Source organism: Temnothorax nylanderi, unplaced genomic scaffold (genome assembly GCF_030848795.1).
Source record: "Temnothorax nylanderi isolate EJ_2023f unplaced genomic scaffold, tnyl_v1.0 TNYL_tig0022_pilon, whole genome shotgun sequence".
In the NCBI taxonomy this organism is placed as follows: domain Eukaryota; kingdom Metazoa; phylum Arthropoda; class Insecta; order Hymenoptera; family Formicidae; genus Temnothorax; species Temnothorax nylanderi.
In genome coordinates this window covers 683,586-692,606 of record NW_027249084.1, presented here as the reverse complement: position 1 = coordinate 692,606, position 9,021 = coordinate 683,586, and the positions used below count along the sequence as shown (strand labels likewise).

General features: G+C 49.2%; 1 protein-coding gene across 5 annotated transcripts in view; it reads left to right on the top strand.

The window, feature by feature from the left end:
- The first annotated feature begins 34 nt into the window (after nucleotides 1-34).
- Nucleotides 35-9,021, top strand: part of Axn (protein axin) — a 30,535-nt gene continuing 21,548 nt past the window's right edge. For 2 of the 5 annotated variants that reach the window (XM_071700353.1, XM_071700351.1), the window contains exons 1-2: nucleotides 38-561; nucleotides 714-897. The gene's annotated coding sequence lies outside the window, so the exon portion shown is untranslated. Of the gene's footprint in view, nucleotides 562-713; nucleotides 898-9,021 lie in introns of all 5 variants that reach the window. The other 3 variants (XM_071700345.1, XM_071700352.1, XM_071700347.1) reach the window with 3 other exon arrangements.

Below are 9,021 nucleotides of genomic sequence, written 5' to 3'. Positions count from 1 at the left end.
GGGATGACGTTTAGTCGTTTACCTAAATATTATACCGCTAGACGAGGCGCCGCGCGGGATAATCACGGTGGTGATTATCGCGTGGGAGCCGCGCCGCGCGCCGTTGATTGGCCGAGGTCGATCGACCGGGTTCGGCGGGGGGCCGCGAGGTCGCGCTCGCGTGCCGCAACTCGGCACTCGTGCGAGTGCCAGCGACCGATGGCGACGACCGCCGAGATGTGCCTGCGAAGTTACGTGGTGCCGCCGTGCCGTCCTTAGATCCGCGTCGTGCGTCCCCCTCCCGCGCGGGCCCCCGTCGCTTTTCCGCGCGTTTTCCGTCCCCGCGAGACGCACGACAACGACGACAACGACGACAACGACGACGGCGACGGCGACGGCGACGACGACGACAGATCGCGTCGTCGAGTGCGTGCCGCGAATCGTCGCGCGTGAATGCGTGTGCTCGTCGGTGTGCCTGGCGGTGCGGTGGTGTGGTGTGCGCCGTGTCGAAGAAGTGCCGACCAGATCACGGTGGATCATCCGTCTGTACCGAGCGAGGGGGAGAGAGATATGCGTATATAGGTAAATATACCAGAATGCGTGCGAAAGAGAGTGAAAAAGAGAGAGAGAGAGAGAGAGAGAGAGAGAACGCGTGCATGTGCGCGACTTACGCGAGAGAAAGAGAGAGGGGAAAAGAGGATGGAAAAGAAACCAAGATGTGTCCCGCGTTGCAGCTCACGGCGAGCCGCCGCCGCCGCGCCGCGCGAGTACGAGAGTTGACACTTCCGCGCGGAGCATGGGTCCGCGGCTACACCGCCGCCAGTCGTCGTCCCCGAGTCGTCGTCGCCGAGAAGCCGCTACACCGTCGTCGTCCCGGCGTCGTTAGTAAACACCGAGCCACCGGGACGGATATACAGAGTGAGTCATTGCTCTTTTGCTTTTCGTCTGTCCGCCGCGCGGCGGACTTCTGTGTGTCCCTCTTTCTCGGCTCCTCGCCGCCTCCCTTGTGTTGTCGCCCTTTCCTCCTCCTCACGTCTCTCTGGGATTCGTGCCCGCCGCGCCGCTCGCAATTTCTTCTCGGTACTGCGATTATACCCTGACCCTGACCCTCGGCCGCGTTAACAACCGAGAAAGTCCGAAAAGCACAGATCATCCTTCCGCAAAGGTGCCCGCCCGTTCCGCATATTAAAATTTATTGCCGCCTGTTCCGCGCGCGGATCCGCCGAATTTTTAAGTTCCGGGGATTTTGGGGCTCAAGTCAACTGCGCTTCGCGCTTCGTAACCGTTCCGACCGACGCGGTGTCTATTAAGCTTGTTTGTGCACGCTTCTTTGAGAATCCCGTAGGATTGTTACCTGGATCTTCCATTCTGGGGTTCATTGTGGTGCAAATTTCTCGCTACGTTAAAGCATCTGGACACCGCATTGGCCTTCTTTCCCTCTCGTGTCTTTTACCCTTTCTACGGTCATCTCTCCTTTAACATCGCCGCGCCGTCTTGCTTTCGCACGATTTCGTATTTTCCTCGCGTGAAAAACTGTACAAGTTACAGCTATACGTTTTAAAAAATTTATCTGATATATTGAAAACTTTTTTAAATATGATATGGATCAATTCGTTATGAATGAGCATGTCAGGGACATAAAGAAGGGTTTTGAAACCCTTTGATTACTTTCTTACGGTAAGTCTATGTTGAAGTAATCGATCGTGTTTAAAACATTTTACCGCTCTTCGTCACGCGACTCTGCTTTCGATCAATTAAACTGTCAATCAAGGACACGCTGGCACCTCGTTTGTAGTTCGAAAAAAATACGGTATTTCGACGGTAAAAGTGGCCGCCAGAAGTAGGCGCAGCTGCATCGTTTAACACGAACTACTCCACCGAAGGGGTCAAAATGAAAAAAAAAAACAACAAATTTATAAAATTAATTATCTGTATATTTTAATAAAAGTCAGAAAATTTCAGAAGTTTTAACGTTTTAAAAATGAATAATAATTCTTTTAAAGAATGTCAAACAAATCATTTTAACCCCCTTGGAAGGGGGGGGGGGTTCTAGTTCTAAAAATTATGCATATACAGGAGCATCACTACCGAATTCCGAATACCAGCAGAATTTCTTCAAATCTCCAGAATTATATACTGTTATTGTCACCGCCAACGAACGCTGCGGACGTTTTCTTTTGAAAACTTGGTTCATTAAAAGTGGGCTGCCAAGTTCGCCAGCGCAAAATACATGCGCGCGCGAGCGGGCCCGCGTATCGGCGGACGCAGCCATGCGTTTTCTCGAGCCGCGGTGGTTTTCTGCGGTCGGGTCGGTGCTTTCGTTTCGACTGGTCGCGGTGCTTTTTCTTCGGCTCCTCGCTCCTCGCTCGCCGCGCCGCGCCGCGCGGCTGTCGATGGCCTCCTACTCGTGCCTCGTATACCGGGTGTTCCCTCGGTCAAGATTGTCGGGGGCTTAAGAGAGAGGAATTCTTCGGGGATTGTCTGACCGTTCGCTGTTGTTGGCGTAACTCGAGAGAGAGAGAGAGAGAGAGAGAGCAACGTAACGAAAGAATCGGATATTTTTAACGTCCCAATGACATTCTGAGATACCGACCGTTTCCATTTGGAACTTTTGATCTACACCGACTCTCTATCGATTCGTTCCTCGTCTACTTCCCATACAGATCCCTCGAGCCGTACCCCATGCCGTTGTTCTCTCTCTTCTCTTGGCGGACAGTACTCTCGTATTTCCGGAAGCATGCGAGAGACACGCGCTAACGTATGCGCGAAGGAAAGCGCGCGGCGCGGCTCGGCTACGCGACAAAAGCGACGTCGCGTCGTCGGCGTTGACGTTGACGTCGACGTCGTGCTGCGCCGAGGGCACAAGGCAAGGATAATGATATTACGGCTTAAAGAGACGGCTTAACCTAACCGTTAGTTTATTGGCGTGAAGGAGTCGCGGAGCGTGTCTACATCAAAGCGAGCCGCTTCCGAGCTCCACTTTGCCCTGCCCCACTTGTCGCCGCCGCCGCAGCCGCCGCCGTCGCCGCCGCCGCCACTGCCGTCGTCGTCGCCGTCTCCTCCGGCTATCACTACCACCACCACCACCACCGACGCTTCTGTCCGCTTCACCGAACCACGTAGTCCACGTATGCGAGCGGCACCCTCGACGGAGCCGCGCGCCGCCCGTGTGTAGCTGTGTCTATCTATTAACACCTATTAACATCTGAAACGGGACACGCAACTGGCACGGCCATCGGTCCAGAGATGCGAATCTCGCGACGACAAACGACGACAACGATGACGACAACGTGACCCTCGCGATGACGCGGTCGTTTGTCGAAATGACCGCGGATTTTCAGATAAATTCGAGCGATAATGTTCCGAGGGGGATTTACGAGAGGGGAGTTACGACTTGAGAAAATTTACCTGTCGAAATTGTGGATGAATATTAACCCTTACCAAGGACGTCGACAAGATTTTTTTCCAGGGGGGAAGCATGATTCAAAATGTTACTTCCTGAATACTTTATAATTTGAAATTTATACACCTTTTGTTAGTAAAAGCTTTCTCACCGCGACAAGACAGGCGTATGTCGAGAAATGTTTTCTTCGCGTTTATTTATTTTTATTTTTTTGTGTATTTAATTTTTGATTTTCCAATTTTTTTAATTTTTAATTTTTTGTTACTTTTTGAAAAGACTACGGACAATAGAACATCGACCTAAGTCGTTGAGGAGGAAGGGACGCATTTAATTTCAGCAACTTTCCTATACTTTTTTCATTCGCTCAATTTATTGCAATCTCATTTGTAGAGAGCAAAAGCAGGCGTTGATTAAACAATAAATAATAAATAAAATTTGATTAAATAATAAATAATAAATAAAATTGAGATCTTATTTGATTTTTAAAAAGCAGGCGAAATGAATTCAAGCAAGGCAGGCATTGAAAAACTCAAATTCTGTTGAAATCAGAAAAAAAATATATTTTTCTATAGATTAGAGCAGAGATCGGCAAGGTTTAACTTTTTGCTGATTCCAAGGGAGGCAAATCCCCTCTTGCCCCTCCCTTGTGGGCACCTACGACTTTTAAGCCCATCACACAATACAAAGGTCCAGGCAATAGGAACAAGGAATAAGACAGGCAACAAAAATAACCCCATTCCAACTTATAATAAAACTGAAAAACTGGAATTTGTCAGATACAAGCAATAGAGAATAGAAATCCAACGTATTAAAAATTTGTTTATATTGCCTATTTCATGTTCCATTGCGTTGACACACAGTAAGTTAAAATGTTATTTCTGTTGCCTGGCTTATTTCCTGTTCCTTATTGCCTGTATCTTTGTATTGTATGATAGGCTTTATAGTATAAACTCGTATAAAGCCTATGTGAAAAACCTTATCCTTAACATGGGTATCAACGGGGGTCCACCTATTTAAAGTGGTTCAAAAAAAATTCTCAAATCTCTGAAAAAATTATAAACATACTTTCAAGTTTCTAGAACAAATGTCTGTACTTCATTTTGGAAAAAAATAAAATGTAATATAATTGGAGACTTTAAAATTTCAAAAAAACTTCCATGGATAGAAATCGATCGGACACGAATTACCCATGTTTGTAGGGGTTAAAATCGACGACCGGCTCGAGCGCGGCATTCGCAAGGAACTGCGCGGATCAGGGTTCATTCAAAATCGAAGACCTCCGAGAATTCTCGGCGCGCAAGCTATCCGGCTTTGTGAAACGCCGCGACGATTACTATTTAGCCGAGCCGTTCTCCTCGGGGACTCGCCTTTCCTATCTTTTTATTTACTCCCGCGGCGGAATGGCCGGCCGGTAATAGATAACACGGGGAAATCTGCCGTGGTGCGGATCACGCAAACGGAAAGGAGACGCGTGGCCACCCTCCGTGAAGGCGCCGGGGCGGCCGAGAGGGGGCGATAGAGAAAGAGACGAGCGGCACGCATGGCGGGGTACGGTTTGGGAATCCCCCGGAGCACGACACCGCTGAAGCGTCGACAAAGTAGCTGCTAGGGTTCTCCTCATCTTCCTCCTCCACCTTCGCGGTCGTGCCATCGCGTTTGATACCACGTGCTTCTCGTCGGGATAAAAAGCGGCCGACATCGGCAAAGCAGGGGGGAGGGGGAAATTCCTCCCCATTTCGATATCAAAGACTCTCCAGCGAGAACCCGCTAAAACGATGCTCTTTGACATCACAAAGCTTCGGTGTTCCCTCCATCCCCCTCTTAACCTTTCTCTTTGCCCGCGGTGTCGCCCACTCGCTCTTTCTCTTCCACTTTTCTCGAGTCCGTTTCTTGTTTGCCGCAAACGCCGCCCCGGCACGCCAAAGAAAGTGACTTACGTCGTATATACACTCGGTGCCGTCAACGTCGTCGTCGTCGTCGTCGTCGTCTATAGGCAATATTTTCTCACCGAGATCACGCCGCGCGGGTGGAAGGGGAGCCCCCTTTAAAGTGTCGCGGCTCCTCGACCACGTGAGATACCGCCTTTTCCTTTAATCCACTCACGTGCGCGAGATTTGTGGATATGTGTGTGCGTGTACGTAACGTTTCTTTTTGGCCACGGGCGATAAAGACGTCGCTTCTCGATCGACGATTTCGAAATCTATTCTTCTCCCGACAAATGTGTAAAACTTCTATATGTATTATATGTCGCAGGGATTTCGTGTAATTCAAAAATTTTAAGATTTTAACAGGGAAAGGGTGTATATTTTTTAGATATAAAATAAGCAACTTGATTTATTGAGTTTTTAATAATTTAACTGGCATTTAATAGTACAACTGCCAATAACACGCTGTACCAAAATTAAGGCACTATAAAAGTTTTCAATACGACTTTTTCTGTATCTTAGGAACTAGTAATAATGGACATAAGACCCTTTACCATTATACACTTTGAGCTCCTGCTATATTGATAAAAGTATTAATTCCATCATAGACATAATAGACTGAGCATTTCCATTGGAGATCTTCCGGCAAGATTTGAAGGACAGAAGATATGCTCGCAATGACGATTTCCTTTTCTAATTGTATCTTAACTTAAATGTTATAAAAGGAAATCGTCATTGCAAGCATATCTTCTGTCCTTCAGATCTTGCCGAAAGATCTCTAATGGGAATGCTCAATCTATTATATACGTCTATGAATTCCATTTTGACAAAGACTGGAGATACGATTCTTTATCTCTACGGTATAGATATATATTCTTAAGAGAAATCATTTTATCGTTTTGACATATGACGTCAACCGTCAAAACGGCACGTAACGATTATCGCAGGACGCGCTGCCGCTAATGTAAACCGAAAGTATCGGGTGCCTTTCTGCGAGAGGGAAACGGCATGACGTAATGTCATCTGTCATCTGTCTCGTCTGCGTGCAATAATTGCCACTGTATATCGCCGGCCGGTTCTCTCTGTTGTTCTCCGCTGTTTGTCCGTTTCTCCTCGGTACCCTCCCCCCTCCGGCTTTCTCTCGCCACTTCAGCCTCCTCCGGTGTGTGTATGTGTGCGTCGCTTCATCGCCGCCCGCTGTTCCGGCCGCTTTGATTCGCGTATCTATCGCAAAGCTAACCGCCGGGCGACGCTAATCGCCCGGTGAATTCGAAGTGCGCTCTCGCTCGAGTACCCTCGCTCTCGGACGAACGAGCGCCGCCGCGCCGCGCCGCTCCGCGCCGCGCGGTGCTCCTTCTTTCGAAAGTGCCGTGTCGACGAAGGGGGACACCGATAAAGGCACAATGAAACACAGGGTGTCCCGCAGCTTTGAAAGGATACTTCGACGTCGGCTACCCGACTAATTCGTTCTGGACAGAAATACCTAGTTCTTTTGTCGAGCTTTGCCAATCCTGTGCCGATTTTTGGAGAAAAACAAGTCGCCCGTCTCCGGGAAGTCTTTATGTTCATCCGAGCGGAAAAATGTTTCCTAGAAATCGCTCACTTTCATGTTATTCATAAGCTTCAAGAAATCACGCATGATAATCACAACGTAATTTGCGATTTTGTACGTTTGGAAGCGTAGAAGATGTGACGTACCGCTCGCGAGGAGCGTACGGGAATTAAATTTGTCCCAAGCGTTGCCGATAATTGAATAATATGTCGCTGTATACGTGTTACTAGAGTGTATTACAGTCTAATGCTATTATTAGCGGATATTACGATCGAATTTGCCTTTGTAGCAGCTGTATCGCATCGCATCCTTCTGCATGCTTCCGCTGACTTATGTATAGTCGCGGACAGAAAGGTTGTCCGAAAGGTTGTCCGATTTTGAGCCGTATTCATAGTATGAATACGGGTGTATAAGTCGGACAACCTTTCTGTCCACGAGTGTACCTGTCTACCGTTAATCTGCAAATTCCCTTCCCTCGCGCGCTAAAGCTATTCCTACTCGCGAATTCGTGGAATATCACGGAATTATAATTAAATTAAAAAATCCTCGAGGGTCAACAGTTAGCATTTTATTTTACGCTACGTTGGTTCGATTGCATTATACAGCGAATTCGTGCTGGTACTTATAGCGTAAGCGCGTCCTCGACGATGGAAACGCGAAGCGCGCGGCACGTAAATTTTTTAGCCGCGATACCGGAAGCGACGGTCGACGGAGACTATTGCCTCCTTATCCGGCTGACTGAATCTTTTAACGTCGGTAAGAGGCAAATCTCGTCCCGCTTAATCCCGTGTAAAAGTTTCGGTGGGTTTCGCCGGTGAATCTGCTGTCTCTCGACCTCTCTCTTTCTCCCTGTTTCTTTCCCTCTCGAACAACCGGTCGAAATCGATCAAACGGCGAAACTCGGAAAGAGCTATGCATTTTTTATCCGACCTAAAAGAAAACGCTCGTAAAACCCAGCGAGATTCTGCGCGTGTAATCCGCAATGCCGTTCTACGTTTCTCGGCACACAGCGAGATCTTAAACCACAGTTTTGTAACGATCCCTTACGATTCCTCCCTCTTAATCCCGCTGTGCAACGTAAACGTTATGGTTTTCCGAGTTTAACCGTGGAATTGTTAAAAAGGGAAGAATCGTGAATCGCTCGCGCGCGATTTTTGTATGTACTTTCGATCCGAGTTCGGAACGCGGATTTATCCCGCGTATCTCTCTCTCTCTCTCTCTCTCTCTCTCTCTTGCTCTCTCTCGGCTCAAGAGAGGAGCCTGCTTGCTCGGGCGAGTCTCGCGGTATTCTGTCGTCCCCCGGGCTCCCTCGGCCACGACGGCGATCCCGTTAACGAACGACGCCATTAAGGGCGCATTAACATATAATTTTCCGTGAGAAATTATAGGCGACTCAGCGCCGGGTTGCTTTGCACGGTGTTTATTACGCGTGTCCGCCGCATCGCGCGGCGCGAGAGCGAGCGGGTCCAGGACGAGAAAAAGAGAAAGAGAGAAGGATAAAGACGAAGCAAAAGAGAAGGAAAGAGAAGAGCAGGAGCGCTGCACCGGCGTCCGGAGTCGATTGGCGGTGGCGAAGGAGAGAACGTCGGATCGTGATGGGGCTGATGGGGGGGGGGGGGGAGGAGACGCAGAGGTTTTAAATCGCGTGATGTGTTAGTGCATTCATGCGAATCCACATCTTGCGCGGAGGGGGCGGAGGGGGACCAGAGGAGCGCGCGTGTGTGGGATCGCGTGCGGCGGCGAGATCAAACGAACACGCTCCGTCTCTCTCTCTCTCTCTCTCTCTCTCCGTTCCGCGCCGACTTTCTCTCTCCTTCCATCTGCTCGAATCTCTCCTCTCTCTCTTTTTCTCTACATCATCATCGTCGTCCTCGTCGTCGCGACTTCTCCTTTTCCCTTCTCGGTCGCGCCCGAGCTCTGGCAAACACGCTACCAGTTTCTCACTTTTGCTCGCGCGAGCGCGGCGCTCTCTCTTTCTCTCTTTCTTTCTCCATCTCTCTTTCCTCCTCGACGACAACGTCGAACCGGCACCGGTTCTCTCTCGTTGGTCCTCGTCCTTTGCCTTCTGCCCTCTCCTCTTGCCCGACAAGGAGGAGCTGCAGGCCGCCGTCGCAGGCGCGATTCCATTATTATCGCCGATAGTTTAATTTCCATTAATTACC